The sequence below is a fragment of the Diorhabda sublineata genome, chromosome X (assembly GCF_026230105.1).
Source record: "Diorhabda sublineata isolate icDioSubl1.1 chromosome X, icDioSubl1.1, whole genome shotgun sequence".
NCBI classification, from domain to species: Eukaryota; Metazoa; Arthropoda; class Insecta; order Coleoptera; family Chrysomelidae; genus Diorhabda; species Diorhabda sublineata.
In genome coordinates, this window is record NC_079485.1 from 12,866,666 (window position 1) to 12,875,632 (window position 8,967).

Sequence of the window (8,967 nt, forward strand, 5' to 3'; positions counted from 1 at the left end):
ATTCCAGCACAATAAATATACATTGAAAAATCACAGCAGGAATTTTTAAATGATTTTTTTGCAAAGGTTCATATCACGCTGGGTCCTACATGCATAAATAAAATGCATGTTTTTTTATACACATGTATAGCTTGACTGTTATTGACATACAAGTTTGTATTCAATGTCTTTTTTGTAAAATGCGGTATAAAGAGAACTTCCTTCACCTTTCAAAACCAACTTCTTTAATAACATGTAGTAGAATTGCAAAGTTTGTCCGTACATGATTTATTTGAATCCTATTTTTCATGTAATATTTTACATTTGGGATATGCGATATAATTATCTAGAATATACTATCATTGCTAAATTCAATAATAGAGTAATAGGCAGCAGGATGATAGAAGGATTTCGAAAACATTATATATGTTCAGTACGCTTAAATATATTCTCTAACTACTTTATCTACTTTTCAATAACTTGATAGACTCAAAGTGAAACTTTGAAATGCAACTCTTGCAATGATTAACATTCGATTTTAACCAAAAATAACAAACAGAAGTATATGAATATATACTTTTATTAAGAAATGAAGAACACGAGAACCAGCTCTTGAATATATACGAATGAATGCCGTACAAGTTCACCTTTGTCAGAAATGAGAACGTCAAGGAGGAAAACCATTGTCATATATTTCGACAATAATAAAACAAATAGATTCACGCAAACCAACTCTAGGTTAATTAGTACTATTTGTGAACCTCTCAATCACTGAGTAGTCAAAATAGATAATCTTCAGCTTTTGATAGAGGCAGAAACTTTTTGACATGTTCCAATTGAACTTTAACTTTTTCATGGTTTCACACAAATTTGGGTAACAATCAGAATCAACATTTCAATATTTATGAAGAGAATCACAATATTGATTTTTGATGAATTTCTGTTGAACGTTAATAAAATTCAAGAACAGACTACAATCCTAAACTAAAAACTTTTTATTACTGTCATATATATATATATATATATATATATATATATATATATATATATATATAATTTACATTCTGTTACTTTTATTTTAGAAATGCAGTTATGAAAAGATCCAACCTAGAATAGAGGTTACATATAGAATGAATACAGATAAGATTTATTATTAGTAACGGCCAAAATATATCGCGGGATAACATTAAAATGAACGTATTTCAATATTTTAGCAAATAATAGAACACCACATACATAAAATTGAAATAAACAGATGCATACTTTAAAAAATAATCTGGGAGGGTTTTCAGTGGTCAGTGAGGGGTTCGAAATGGCATGTGCATAGCAGCTGTTGTCAGAATTCAGGAAACGAGAACCCCACCGTTATAAATGCAACAAAAATTATAAAGAAATCGAAATTGATTTGCATGATGATCAGGAATAAAAATTTATGCAATATATAGTCTGGGACTAGAAACTGAACGAATCCAATGTGGAATTCTGAATGCATCTATAAATTAGTTTATAGTCCGATATATTTACTATTATTTCAGTGTTGAAATGTTTCATGATAAAAACTTTCTGAGTCATTATTAACTAACAATTTGATTTTAATAATGTTAATATTATTTTCCATTCTTTTTACTTCTCTGAATAATAATCAAACCAATTCAAAGATTCACAATGATTGAAGATTATGTTGACGGAGACGTTTTTTTGTAAAAAGTATGCTAATCCCTTTTGTGTAGTAAAATTTATCAAAAATTGTTACATTTCAATCCGTGGAATGGTACTAATGTTATTGTTAATTAATTGTGCAGTATACTGGTTTCAATGTTCTGTTTTACCGAAAAATGCTATTCGAATTCGGTTAGTCGAATTTAAAAGTAAACGTCCCAGATGAGGCCACTAGTCTCACTAGATAAGATGTTAGGTCATAGTCAAATTTTTTTAGAATGTCAATAAACAAAATTTTGTTGGAATAGTATGATTGCGGTTAAATATAGATAACGCTGAAAATTCTCATGAATTTTATCAACTCACTATCTTTAAGTGAAGCTTCCGGACTAAATTTCAATTCTATACGATTTAGTTGATTTTTACGGTATCCGGTTTCAGTTGATTTGAATACAAACTTGTAAAGAACATCTGCATTTTGTACTCTATAGTAAAACAGATATAATTCATAGCACCCAGGCTCTTATAATATGAAATAGCAGGTCATTTTTGCAATTACTGAAGGCACACAGCTTGTATATTACAACTAGTAATTAGCAAAGGTAGTCAGTTTTGTACTATACAACATTAAACAATATGTGGTTATAGTAATGCCTGTTATCGGATAAAGAAACAATCAATTTCGTAAAACACTAAAATATATCCTTTGAAGAAAACCTCATCAATGTTTTTTTAATAGATTGATAAAAATTGTTTCCCAATAGGTAATGATGAAATATTCATTAGATACATCAATAAAAAGATATTAAATGAGATATACGAATCAGTTGTTTTGCTATTCCACTATCAAGCCGGTTGTACAAAAAATTCATGACCGCATTCTTTTTAGTTATTAATTTGACAATGAGCAATAGCTACAAATTTGAAAACAAATGATAACCATATAACGGTGATTGTATGGAAACTAATTGTTGATATGTTCACTTCAAAACTTGAAATGTTAATTTGAAATATTGGAAGAAAAATGTCTTAAGAAGGTCTTTAGACTGTCGGGTGAGTGAAGAATAGTTTTCTTGTATTAGCAGAAAAAGAGAAAAAAAGAGAATATGAAGTAGGGTAAATTGGATACTTTCAATAAACATTCTGCAGTATATAATTTGCTCTAGCCAAACCATTCAATTGTTTCGTTATTATATGTGGGGAAATAAAAGTGAAATCACTGAAAAAGAAAACACTGGGTATTTAATAAGAATTGTTGCTATCAGACAGGTGAAGAAGATATTTAAAACGAAACCCATGAAAACCATTGTGAAAGATCTAAATTTACTCAATGGCAAATTATTTTTGAGAAGGAAGCTAACCTGGATCTGAAAAAGATATGTAGGAATATTATTTGGTAGCGGACATACTTTTTAAAATCAAAGAAATGTTGAGTTAAATACAACTGACGTTTCCAGACAGAAATGCATCTTGTTACATTAATATCATAAGATACATGATATTGTTACATGTACATCTTGTAGTTAACTATTTTATGATATATCTACATTTTTTTAATGTTAGTAACATATTGTTTATTTTCTACTAGACCCATATATATTAGTCTTTTGACATAAATTGTATATCAACTCTACGTGACAATTGACAAGATTTTCTTTGAATACTCACTATAATAATTAAAGCAAAGCAAATATTTTTATATAACACAGTTTGGGCAAATTCATTTTTGAACACTGATGTTGACTTAAAGGAAGTGATAAGAATGTAGTATCCATTAATTCCCACGGTTTTCTCAATAGTAAACAATTTTTTTTTATTTAAATCATTATTTTCATTTTTGCAGTTCCCCTTCCAAGGAGTAGGAAGATTAAAGTCTTGGAATTCGTCGAAAGGAGCGATTGGTTGCGTGAAAAAGGCAGATTGAGACCGCGGAATCGGATCACTTCTCATATTAATGAACGAGTAACCACCCATATCCCTGTCCGAACATTTCATAGATTTTTTTATAGATTTAGGTTCATTTTAATAAATTATACAAATAATTCGTACAACTCTGACCTTGATGAAAATATTACATGACATCGACAACTCAATATATGAATTGATAGCCGTACCAACAAATGCAATTGAATGATATATAACATAATCAGAAGAAGAAGAATGAACCATTATTATAATAAATTAACAGACAAAACATCAAAATGTCAAAACTTCTTCTCAACATAAGTATAAGGACATAATATATTATTAAAATTATTCAAGTGATATAAAATATAAAGGCTTAAAAAAATAAAAGAAGTAATAACGAGATTTCTTGGAAAACAGATAAATAAGTCATCAATACAATAAAAGGAATGAAATTGCATTAAAAAACGACGAAAAACATACGAATACTAAAAATTGAGAGAATTGAAAAATATTCATATATCCGAGTTGCTAATGCAATGTGAGATATTTTTAAAAAGACCGAAGTTGAGTTTTGAATAACATATAAACATTGATATCATTCATCAAAGAAAATAATTATGGTTTATTAATTCAATTAAAGTTTTGCTTAGCTTTATTTACCTGCCATCTGTTCTTCTTATAGTATATACAGGTAAAAGGAAAAGGGTCAGTGCACCCCATTAAACTCAATAGGTGCACTGATTTGTTGCAATAGATATGTCACTTTCAATATAAATGTTGAGGAATATTTACAGTTTAGTTCAAATATTTTATCCTATAATAAAAAAAAACCTTTCCCATAAGATCTTTTTCAGTTTATGTTCTATTAATATCACTCAAATATAACTTAATTATAATTAAATTTGTCTATTACTTTCTCGATTAATATTTTGATGAATTGCCCAAACTGTTTAAAGATCATCTTATTGAAATATTTACAGGTCAAACTTTTCATTTTTCAATTCTGGACCTTTAACAATGAATTACATAAAACATTAATTTGGTTTTTGTTTTAAGTACAATGTGAAAATACTGCCTTTTACAATATTGAACGAATATATTCAATCACATATATACTTTCATGAAATATTTATGAAGATTTGTATACTTTATGAAGAATTCATTCCAATTTTATATATCCAATTAAGCTTTTATTCATATAATTTGACCTGTTTATACTCAATGTATACACAATATATCAGAAACACCTTTGGATGGTTATGATTCTTACAACTTCGAATTCGATACAAATTACTTGTCAACTTTGAACTATATGGATAAGTCAAAGTAGTTTTCTCAATATTTTCTCATCATAGTGTGATTTCTAATTTATTTATACAAATAAACATGAACTAACTTTTGTTTCATCTTATACCAATATGATTATATTGATATATGATCAAACGATTTTCATTAATTGAAAATGTTCAGGAAAGGTTTGGATTCAGACGATTATTTTCATGTTAAATATAGAAATAAGTTAGTAAATATAATGCTGAATAATCTTGGTCGACAAAATTAGTTTTCAGAAAAGACTCCGAGACATCATTTTCTTTGCACGTCAGCAAAAATATTGATTTCTTGTTATGAAATATAATTCACCTTCATATATGAGAAGCAGAGAATAATTTAAATTATTGATAAGGAGGACAGGTCTGCTTATGAATTGATTTTATTTGTATATTTCTAATGTTAAACATTCTGTTTATTTTAAAAATTTATTCTCTGGAAAACTACAAATTTCAATTATATGAATTTTGTTACTGATTTTCAACAGCGCCTCATACATACCCTGGTTTATTTTACATCCAACATAAAAATGATCTTGTATATATAAATATAATTTGATATATTTTTCTGGAGCTGATAACAGCCATGTCATTTTTGGATGTCTTGAAAAAACTTGTGACCAAATAATTTATGTTTTTAGTTTGAGATGCGTAAAATAATTGCAGACAGTATTTCAATAGCATATAATGTAAATTTAAATTCTTATTCGATCTTAAGATCTGACATCGCGTGATAATTAATATCTAGGGAGAATCCGACTTCAATTGTACTGAGCTTCATTTTTATTTTTAGACTATTGGAACGCAAAAATTGTTTTATTACATAAATTGTATGACCACCCTATAAATACATGAATTAATCTGATGTATTGTGTACACAAACATATTAATAATTTTAGCTTAGGAATTATTTTACATTAAAAACAAACGTAAAATTAACAGAACATATTAAAAATATATAGAAGATAACAGTGACGTAAATGTTGAAATTATCATAATATTTTTTGGAAATTATGGAATTGTGGAAGTAATGGACAATGGTGGTCAATCAGTATTTTTTAATATTAGCAAATAATTGCTTAATAGCAGAGTGTCATAAAAATATTTATCATTTGGCAATATGGAATTGAGCCATGGATACAAAAAATACAAAAAAAAAGTTGTTAATATTAACTATAAAATTAGTTATTATAACGAGGTAGATGTATAATAGTTTTTGACTATTATAGTCACAGCCTATTTAGATATTTTGTAAAAATAAACACAATAATTTCGAGAACGAATTCGTAGTTTTTTACTTTCTATTTTTTTGTTTTTTGATTACTTTGACATAAATTTTGGGAATTGGCATGTAAATTTTGGGTAGAATTGTTAGAGAGGACCAGAGCACGAAAAAAATAATAAATATTCATTATTTTCTTCAGAATATCTTTTTCGTATTATTCTACACATTTAGAATTTAAACCTAGAGAAGAATCTTAAGAATATTAGTAAAGCCGGCTTCAGACTTATTCGAGTTTCACACTATTTTCGTGCTGCGAAAAATGAAACGAAAAGCCAAAAACTCTCTTTATGCTTTCGAAAGGCGAAATGCATCTCTTTACACTTATCGCGTTTCGCGTTTTCGCGGTCTTTTCGTGCTATTTCGCGATAAGTCTAAAGCCGGATAAATAATTAAGACTACGAAATTAGGAATTATTGACTAATTATACCATGAGAGATAAGAGAATGTGATAAATTGACATGAATTAATCTATTAATAAAAGCAAAGTTGGAAGCTTGCGTTAGTTATTAATAAATATCGATAAGTTTTTTCCGTGTTGATAGCGTTTTTTGCTTAAATAGCACACTCTAATAATGTGAAGAAATTACAAATAATTGGAGGGTAATTGTACAATCCTTACATGTTTGGATTGATATGTAACTGATAATTTTGACATTTAATGAAAACTTCATTTTTGTAGCTCCTATTCACAATAATAAGAATGGGGAACTTTTATCGCTCATAGTTACCTCAGTCTTCCCTTTGCAAGCCCCAGGTTCGCCCTGGAGGCACTCAAGAAATAAAGAATGTTCCAGGCGCGGAAAGCCAGTAATTCAAATTCTAGAATTTTTCTCTGTGTGTTTATAAGAGTTTAACGGTTGCGGAGGTTGTACATTGTTCCTTACTCCACAGAAACTGATCAATGGTCCTCCCTGTATTGTTATCTGTAAAAACTAACTTCTGCGTGACCTGTGATTAGGCCTATAAGAGTTTTCACTTCCTGTCCTAGTTACAGTATTTTTGCCGCCATATCTAAGATATCGCCTTTGAATTATATTTTTTTACTATTTGCACGTTTTTGTTTTTCCAAAGAAAATGTATATTTTGATCAAAGCAGTTTTTAATCCTACATATATAATGAATATAAAAAATATAAATATACTAAATTTTCCTGACTAGAATTTGATATACAATTGACTAGATAAACAACTAGAATCGATTAAATACAAGCAATATGATTATTGGAATGCTCAGATTCAGACAGTGTAATTTTAAGAAGAAAAAGTTACTATTCATTTTGGTTTTATATAAAAGTTTAGCTTGAACCGATTTAAATACGAGCATTATAGTTATAAAATATTATAGTTGTACACAACTGGATTAAAACATGATGTTATTCATAAAGAAAAAAAAGTTAGTAATATCTCTTTTTTGTTTTCTATGTATTTCTTTGAATACATTAAAAATAAAGTGATTCGGCGTATTCAATATAAATTTGAAGAATTAGTAACCAATAAAATCAATGAGAGTCACTGAAAAAGTAGGCTTCATGTTTAGAGATTTCGTCAAAACCATATTTAAAAATTATATAATATATAGTTTTTGGGACTGTATTGTTTTTAACACTGAAAAAGTAATATTGTCTCACCCATCACTTGAACTTTAAATTATATTATACAATTATCTCAATTTTTACTTTTAGTTTACAAATGTGAAAAAAACAGTCTCGAAATACTTAATAAATGTATAAATTACGTTCAATATTCCATTCCATCCTTATGGATGAATAAAGTATATTAATGATTCTCGAGATTACAAGTTTAAATATGACTAGTTTGAAGGGATTTTTGATTAATAGCTATTAATCAGTAAATTTTTTAGTATTTACTCTGTTATAAAATCGTTTTCAATTAAATTGACCACCATTGCTGATTTGTAAATACGTGGTTTATTAATATCTCGACAAAATCCATCAAAATTTGTGCAACAGTGTAGTTTATTACCAAGATATAATAATAATTCTGTCATAAATATGTGGCATTATTAGTAATGCTTGATAATTTCAGGAAACTATAAGTTGAAAATATATCTGACAGAGGTTGTCGTGAGATTAATATTATTGATTACAGTAATTATGAGCCGAGTGCGTCGCCTTTTAAACTATAAAAAAACTTTATATATTTCCCAAAAATCGAGGCGACGTGTCTGAATTCCTGTGAGGCATATCGCCGTCATTCATATCCATTATTTCAAATGGAATAAGTCGCAAGTGTAAGGAAGGACAAGTGAATAACTTGGTTCAGAATTCTTGCTCCTTAACAATTCACAACCGTCTTCGTTAAGAATAATGATCTTTTTCAATTATCAAATATATGCCATACAATACTTCATTTAAATGCTCATTAAAAGTATTTTTTTCCAAAAAGCATAGCTTTCAATATTGTCACAAATTCATTTTAATTTTTTAATTAAATCAGATACTTTTCAGTTTCTACAAATTTAGGAATGTAAATATTTTCTATACAGATATCTCTACAAAAATCAAACGTTTTGTTTCTAATTGCAAATCACTATTTATTTGTCTTCGCTCTTGTGTAAATAAATTAAGTTCGGCTTATATTAAAATTGTTATATCAGAAAATGTTAGTTTTGTACTGAAATTTATATCAAAGATATTCGTGTGTTTCGATGTTGGATTGATTTCGAATTTTTTAATCTCAAAGCCAATGACTAGAAATTTCTTGCATACCTCTAGATTGATGGGATGTTTAGTTTCAAATATTCACAAAAATTTGATTGCAATTTCCTTGCCATAACAATGTAAGTTTA